This window comes from Sapajus apella, unplaced genomic scaffold (genome assembly GCF_009761245.1).
Source record: "Sapajus apella isolate SASKATOON/1434 unplaced genomic scaffold, GSC_monkey_1.0 scaffold8, whole genome shotgun sequence".
Lineage (NCBI taxonomy): Eukaryota > Metazoa > Chordata > Mammalia > Primates > Cebidae > Sapajus > Sapajus apella.
The window spans coordinates 26,744,996-26,753,653 of NW_022436948.1; positions in this window are offsets into that span (position 1 = coordinate 26,744,996).

Sequence of the window (8,658 nt, forward strand, 5' to 3'; positions counted from 1 at the left end):
TGTTTTCTTCCCTTCGTTATAGATTTATCCATCTGTGGTCTTTATAATTACCGTCTTTATAGTTGGGTTTCTGAATGGACGTCCAACTTGTTGATTCCCGGCGCTAGAATCTGAGCAACCCACTGCTCCGGCCAAAACAGCGGCTTTAAGATTGATGGTGCTTTTCTGACTCTGCACCAAGAACCGCCACACCAAGGCAGCGGCAAAACCGCCTCACCGGCCTCAAGAGTCACGCTGGCGACAGGTGGGGCTCCTCCGCTGGGAATCTCCTGGTGTGTGAGCAACAAAAATTGATCTGAAAGTGTGGCGTCCTCTCGTTCTCTGCTCTTTCAGTGGGAGCTGCAATCCCGAGCTGCTAGTGATCAGCCATCTTGGATCTCTCTCCGTAAATTTTTCTTGAGGTTTCTTCATCCCAAATTGTCCAAGAACCCTTCAAGTTTATTCAATCTGAGAGCATAAATCCTGCTTTCAAAAACCAGATGGGTTTGATTTGCATTTCACTGATGATTAATAATGTTGAGCATCTTTTCATATATCTGTTGGCTACTTGTACTTTTTTTTTTTTTTTTTTTTGGGACAGGGTCTCACTCTGTCACCTAGGCTGGAGTGTAGTAGTGTGACCACAGTTCACTGCAGCCTCAGAGCCTCCTTGGCTCAAGTGATCTTATCACGTTAGCCTCCTGAGTAGCTCAGACTACAGGCACACATCACCATGCCTGACTAATTTTTCTATTTTCTGTAGAGTCGGTTTCTCTATGTTGCTCAGGCTTGTACTGCTTTGGGAACATTAATAAAAACCACAATGAGATATCCCCTCACATCTGTTAGAATAGCTATAATGAAAAGAAGACAAAAGATAAGTGTTGACAAGGATGTGGAATAATTGGCACCCTTTTACACTGCTGTTGGAAATGTAAAATGGCGCAGCCTCTGTGAAAAATAGTACAGATATTTAAAAAAAAATTTGAAAAATAAAACTACCATAGGATCTAGCTATTTCATTTCTGGGTATTTATCTAAAAGAATTGGAATGGGGGTGTCCCAAGATGGCTGAATAGAGGCAGCTCTGGAACGCAGTTCCCAGTGAGAGAGACACAGAAGCTGAGTGGTCTCCACAATTCCAAAGGAGTTACCAGGTTCATTTTGTGGGTCTGGTTGGACAATGGGTGTAAACCTAATAGGGTGAGTTAAGGCAGGGTGAGGCATTGCACCACCTAGGAGGTGCATGCAACTGACTGGAGGACCAGGGACTCTCCCCACTCCCGACTTCGGTTCAGATACAGTGCTTCAACCAAGCTCTATACAATCCATAGAACAGGAGATCTTCACCGGGCTGAAAAGCGTCTGTGAGCTGCCTGTACAGGGCTGAGCAGCAACTTCAGCCGACACTAGGGCTGTCAGCACAGATCCAGACAGAAGTACTGTCTGATGCTGAGAAAGCTGGCGGGAAAAATCTACCTACCCCCCAGAAAGAAGGGGAACTAAAAACAGGGAATCAAGACATGCAGCAGGGTGGGTCCCTCCCTCACAAAGCCCAGCAGGCTAAAACACTCTCACTTCAGAGTTCGCAGCCAGAACACCAGTGAGAAAGCAACCAGGAACTCTTGAGCTTGGCGGAGGAAGGGCAGCTGCCATTGCAGAAGTAGGCCTAATTTTCCTGTGTAAATAAAAGATTCAGGAAAAATATCCAGTAGCTTCACTGAACCTGTGGAAACCCAGCAGCACCTCTGCAGGCAGACAAAGAGAAACCCACCTCGCCAAGCAGCTACCTGACATCAAAGCTAGATAAATCCAAGAAGATAGGAAAAAACCAGCTCAAAAAGGATGAAACCATCAAAAACCAGAATGCCTCTCCCCCACCATGAGATCAAAGCTCCTCACCAGCAAGGGAACAAAACTGGACAAAGAATGAGTTTGACAAATTGACAGAAGCAGGCTTCAGGTGGGTAATAACAAACTTCTCTAAGCTAAAGGAACATGTTCTAACCCAATGCAAAGAAACAAAAAACCTTGAAAAAAGGTTAGATGAAATGCTAACTAGAATAACCAGCTTAGAGAAGAACATAAACGACTTGATGGAGCTGAAAAACACAGCACGAGAACTTTGCAAAACATACACAAGTTTCAATAGCCAAATCGATCAAGCAGACGAAAAGATATCAGAGATCGAGGATCAACTCAATGAGAAGGAAAGAAAAGAGAAAAAAGTGAAAAGAAATGAACAAAGCCTCTAAGAAATATGGGATTATGTGAAAAGACCTAATCTGTGCTTGATTGATGTACCAGAAGATGATGGGGAGAATGAATCCAAGCTGGAAAACACTCTTCAGGATATTATCCAGGAGAACTTTCCTAACCTAGCAAGGCAGATCAACATTCAAATACAGGAAATACAGAAAACACTACAAAGATACTCCTCTAGAAGAGCAACCCCAAGGCACATAATCATCAGATTCACCAGGGTTGAACTGAAGGCAAAAATGCTAAGGGCAGCCAGAGAGAAAGATCAGGTCACCCACAAAGGGAGGCCCATCAGACTCATAGTAGATCTCTTGGCAGAAACCCTACAAGCCAGAATAGAGTGGGGGCCAATATTCAACATCCTTAAAGAAAAGAATCTTCAACCCAGAATTTCATAATCAGCCAAACTAAGCTTCATATATGAAGGATAAATAAAATCCTTTATGGACAAGCAATTGCTGAGAAATTTTATTACTACCAGACCCTGAAGGAAGCACTAAATATGGAAAGGAACAACTAGGACCAGCCACTGCGAAAAAGAACCAAATGGTAAAGACAAACGATGCAGTGAAGAAAGTATGCCACCAAAGGGCAAAACAACCAACCAGTAACAAAATGGCAGGATCAAATTCACACATAACAATATCAACCTTAAATGTAAATGGACTAAATGTCCCAATCAAAAGACACAGACTGGCAAGCTGGGTAAAAAGCCAAGAACCATCAGTGTGCTGTATTCAGGAGACCAATCTCATGTGCAGAGACACATATAGACTCAAAATAAAGGAATGGAAGGAGATTTGCCAAGAAAACGGAGAGCAAAAAAAAGCAGAGATGGCAATCCTAGTCTGATAAGATGGACTTTGAACCAACAAAAATCAAAAGAGACAAAGAAGGGCATTACGTAATGGTAAAAGGATCAATACAACAAGAAGAGCTAACTATCCTAAATATATATGCACCCAATACTGGAGCACCCAGATACATAAAGCAAGTTCTTAACAACCAACAAAGAGGCTTAGCTGCACAATAATAGTGGGAGACTTTAACACTCCACTCTCAATACTAGACAGATCAATGAGATAGAAAATTAACAAGGAAATCCAGGACTTGAATGCAGATCTGGATCAAGCAGACCTAATAGACATTTTTAGAACTCTCCACCCCAAATCCAAAGAATACACATTCTTCTCAGCACCACGTCACACTTACTCTAAAATCCACCACAAAATTGGAAGTAAATCACTTCCCAGCAAATGCAAAAGAACAAAAATCATAACAAACAGTCTCTCAGACCACAGAGCTGTCAATTAGAACTCAGGATTAAAAAATAACTCAAAATCACACAACTTCATGGAAACTGAACAACTGGCTCCTGAATGTCGACTGGATAAACAATGAAATGAAGGCAGAAATAAAGATGTTCTTTGAAACCCACAGCAATGAAGACACAACGTACCAGAATCTCTGGGCCACATTTAAAGCAGTGTCAAGATGGAAATTTATAAAATAAATGCCCACATGAGAAGCAAGGAAAGATCTAAAATCAACACCCCATCATTCAAATTGAAAGAGCTAGAGGAGCAAGATAAAAAAAACTCAAAACCTAGCAGAAGACAAGAAATAATTAAGATCAGAGCAGAACTGAAGGAGATAGACACACAAAAAACCCTTCAAAAAATCAATAAATTCAGGAACTGTTTTTTTGAAAGGATCAACAAGATAGACCACTAGCCATAATAATAATAATAATAATAATAATAATAATAAAAGAAGTAGATGCAATAAAAAATGATAAAAGGGATATCACCACCGATTCCACAGAAATACAAATGCCATCAGAGATTACTACAAGCAACTCTATGCACATAAACCAGTAAGTCTGGAAGAAATGGACAAATTACTGGACACTTGCACCTTCCCAAGCCAAAACCAGGAAGAAGTTGAAACCCTGAATAGACCAATAACAAGGGCTGAAGTTGAGGCAGCAATTAATAGCCTACCAACCAAAAAAAGTCCGGGTCCAGATGGGTTCACAGCCGAATTCTACCAGATGTACAAAGAGGAGCTGGTACCACTCTTTCTAAAACTATTCCAAACAATACAAAAAGAGGGAATCTTTCCCAAATCATTTTATGAGACCAGAATCATCCTGATACCAAAACCCGGCACAGACTGAACAAAAAAAGAAAACTTCAGGTCAATATCCATGGTGAACATAAATGCAAAAATCTTCAATAAAATACTGGCAAACCGATTGCAACAGCACATCAAAAAGTTTATCCATCACAATCAAGCAGGCTTCATCCTTGGGATGCAAGGCTGGTTCAATATACGCAAGTCTATAAACATAATCCACCACATAAACAGAACCAAAGACAAAAACCAGATGATATCTCAATAGGTGCAGAGAAAATCTTTGACAAAATTCAACAGCCCTTTATGCTAAAAACTCTCAATAAACTAGGCATTGATGGAATGTATCTCTAAATAATAAAAGCTATTTATGATAAACCTACAGCCAATATCATACCGAATGGGCAAAAACTGGAAGCATTCCCTTTGAAATCTGGCACTGGACAAGAGTGCCCTCTCTCACCACTCCTATTCAATCTAGTATTGGAAGTTCTAGCCAGAGCAATCAGGCAAGAAAAAGAAATAAAGGGTATTCAGTTAGGAAAGGAGGAAGTCCAATTGTCTCTATTTGCAGACGACATGATTGTATCATTAGAAGACCCTATTGTCTCAGCCCCAAATCTCCTGAAACTGATAAGCAACTTCAGCAAAGTCTCGGGATACAAAATCAATGTGCAGAAATCACAAGCATTCCTATACACCAGTAACAGACTTATAGAGAGCCAAATCAAAAGTGAACTCCCATTCAGAATTGCTACAAAGAGAATAAAATACCTAGAAAACAACTAACAAAGGAGGTAAAGGACCTCTTCAAGGAGAACTACAAACCACTGCTCAAGGAAATAAAAGGGGACACAAACAGATGGAAAAACATTCTACACTCATGGTTAGGAAGAATCAATATCATGAAAATGGCCATACTGCCCAAAGTAATTTATAGATTCTACACTATCCCCATCAAGCTACCAGTGACCTTCACGGAACTGAAAAAATCTACTTTAAACTTTATATGGAACCAAAAGAGAGCCCACATAGCCAAAACAATCCTAAACAAAAAGAACAAAGCTGGAGGCATCACGCTGCCTGACTTCAAACTATACTACAAGGCTACAGTAGTCAAAACAACATGGTACTGGTACCAAAATAGAGACAGACCAATGGAACAGAATAGAGGCCTTGCAAGCAACACCACACATCTACAACCATCTGATCTTTGACAAACCAGACAAAAACAAGCAATGGGGAAAGGATTCCCTGTTTAATAAATGGTGTTGGGAAAACTGGCTAGCCATGTGCAGAAAGCAGAAACTGGACCCCTTCCTGACACCTTACACCAAAATTAACTCCAGATGGATTTTAAACATAAGACCTAACACCATAAAAACCCTAGAAGAAAACCTAGTCAAAACCATTCAGGACATAGGCATAAGCAAGGACTTCATGACTAAAACAGCAAAAGCAATGGCAACAAAAGCCAAAATAGACAATTGGGACCTAATTAAACTACGAAGCTTCTGTACAGCAAATGAAACAATCATTAGAGTGAACCAGTAACCAACAGAATGGGAAAAAATTTTTAACTTAAACAGATTTAGAAGAAAAAACCCATTCAAATGTGGGTAAACTATATGAACAGACATATTTCAAAAGAGTACATGTGTGAGGCCAGAAAACATACGAAAAAATGCTCATCATCACTGGTCATTAGAGAAATACAAATCAAAATCACATTGAGATACCATCTCATGCCAGTTAGAATTGTGATCATTAAAAAAATCAGGAGACAACAGATGCTGGATATGATGTGGAGAAATAAGAACAGTTTTACACTGTTGGTGGGAGTGTAAATTAGTTTGAACATTGTGGAAGACAGTGTGGCAATTCCTCAAGGACATAGAAATACCATTTGACCCAGCAATTCCATTACTGGATATATACCCAAAGTATTATAAATCATTCTATTAGAAAGAAACATGCACACGTATGTTCAATGCAGCACTGTTTACAATAGCAAAGACTTGGAACCAACCCAAATGTCCATCAACAATAGACTGGATAAAGAAAATGTGGAACACAAACACCATGGAATACTACACAGCCATAAAAAACAATGAATTCCTGTCCTTCATAGGGACACGAATGAATCTGGAAACCATCATTCTCAGCAAACTGAAACACTGTGTGTTCTCACTCATAGGCAGGTGTTGAACAGTGAGAAAGAACATGTGGACACAGGGAGGGGAGCATCACACACTGGGGTCAGTTGTGGGGTCCTAGGGGAGGGACAGTGGGGGATGGGGAGGGTGGGGAGGGATAATGTGGGGAGAAATGCCAGATATAGGTGATGGAGGGATGGAGGCAGCGAACCACCTTGCTATGTATGTACCTATGCAACAATCCTGCATGATCTGCACATGTATCCCAGAACCTAAAGTACAATTAAAAAGAAAAAGAATTGGAATAGAGCTGATCAAGAAACTTTACACTTCCTTGGTTCACTGCAGCACTATTCACAATAACCAAGATGTGGAAAAAAGTTACATGTTTATCACAGATGAATGGATAAAGAAAATGTGGCATGTATATATAATGAAATATTTCACCTTACAAAAGAAGGAAGTCCTGCCATATGTGATAATATGGATGAATCTTGGCCACATCATGCTATGTGAAATAAACCAGCTGCAGATGAACAAATAATGCATGATTCCACTTATATGAGGCATATGAAATATTTAAATTCATGAAAGCAGAGAGTAGAATGATGGTTGCCAGGGGACAGGAGGAGGAAGGAAGAGAGAGTTGCTAATCAATGGTTGTAAGGTTTTAGTTATACAAGATACATAGATTCTTGAGATCTGTTGTACAACACTGTTCCTGTGGTTAGCAATATTGTACCCTTAAAACTTTGTTAAGAAGGTAGATCTTGTGTTAAATGTTCTTATGATAATAAAAAAATTAAATGAGACCTACATAAATGGAGAGATATACTCAAACACATATATAATTAAATAAATACATGAAGGATAGGTGGGAAGGAATTGCTAATCTGCTCCATTCACTGATACCATCCCTGCTCAGTTCACTGTCTGAAGTTGCTGTTAAAGACTGGCCATTTTTCTTCTGATGTATGCACATGAGTTTCTTGCTGTTCTACATCTCTCACAAATTTTATTATGCCCTTCATTTGGGATTCTCCTTGTTTTTTTTGGTCTTTGTAATAATAGTTATCTAACTGGTGTGAGATGATATCTCCTTGTGGGTTTGATTTACATTTCTCTGATGATTACTGATACTCAGCATTTTTTAATACACTTGTTGCCTGTGAGTATGTCTTCTTTTGAGAAGTGTCTGTTCATGCCTTTTGCCCATTTTTAATGAGGTTATTTGTTTTTTGTTTATTCAATGGTTTAAGTTCCTACTAAGTGCTGGATATTAGACCTTTGTCAGTTATATAATTGGCAAATATTTTCCCACTCTGTAGATTGTCTGTTTACTCTGTTGATAGTTTCTTTTGCTGTGCAGAAACTCTTTAGTCTAATTAGATCCCACTTGTCAATTTTCATTTTTGTTGCAATTGCTTTGGAGGACTTAATTATAAATTATTTCCCAAGGTTAATGTCCAGAATTGTGTTTCCTAGGTTTCCATGTAGGATTCTTACAGTATGAGTCTTGCATTTAAGTCTTTAATACACCTTGAGTTAACCTTTTTATATGGTGAAAGTGAGTCCAGTTTTCTTCTTTGGCATATGGCTAGCCAGTTATTCCAGCACTGTTTATCAAATAAGGAGTTCCTTCCCCATTGCTTACTTTTGACAACTTTGTCAAATATCAGATGGCTTTAGGTGTGCAGTTTTGGATTCTCTGTTCTTTTTTTTTCTTTTTTTTTTTGAGGTGGAGTCTCACTTTATTGGCCAGGCTGTAGTACAGCATGATCTTGGCTCACTGCAGCCTCCACATCCTGGGCTCAAGTGATTCTCCTGCCTCAACTTCCTGAGTAGATGGGATTACCAGCATGCACCACCATGCTCAGCTAATTTTTGTATTTTTTTTAGTAGAGACAGAGTTTCACCATGTTGGCCAGGCTGGTTTTGAACTCCTGACCTCATGATCTGCCCACCTTGGTGTCTACAAATGCTGGGATTACAGGTGTGAGCCACTGCACCTGGCCTGGATTCTCTGTTCTGTTCCATTGATCTGTGTGTCTGATTTTTTTTGCCATTGACATGCTGTTTTTGTTACTGTAGCCCTACATTATAGTTTGAAGGCAGGTAATATGAT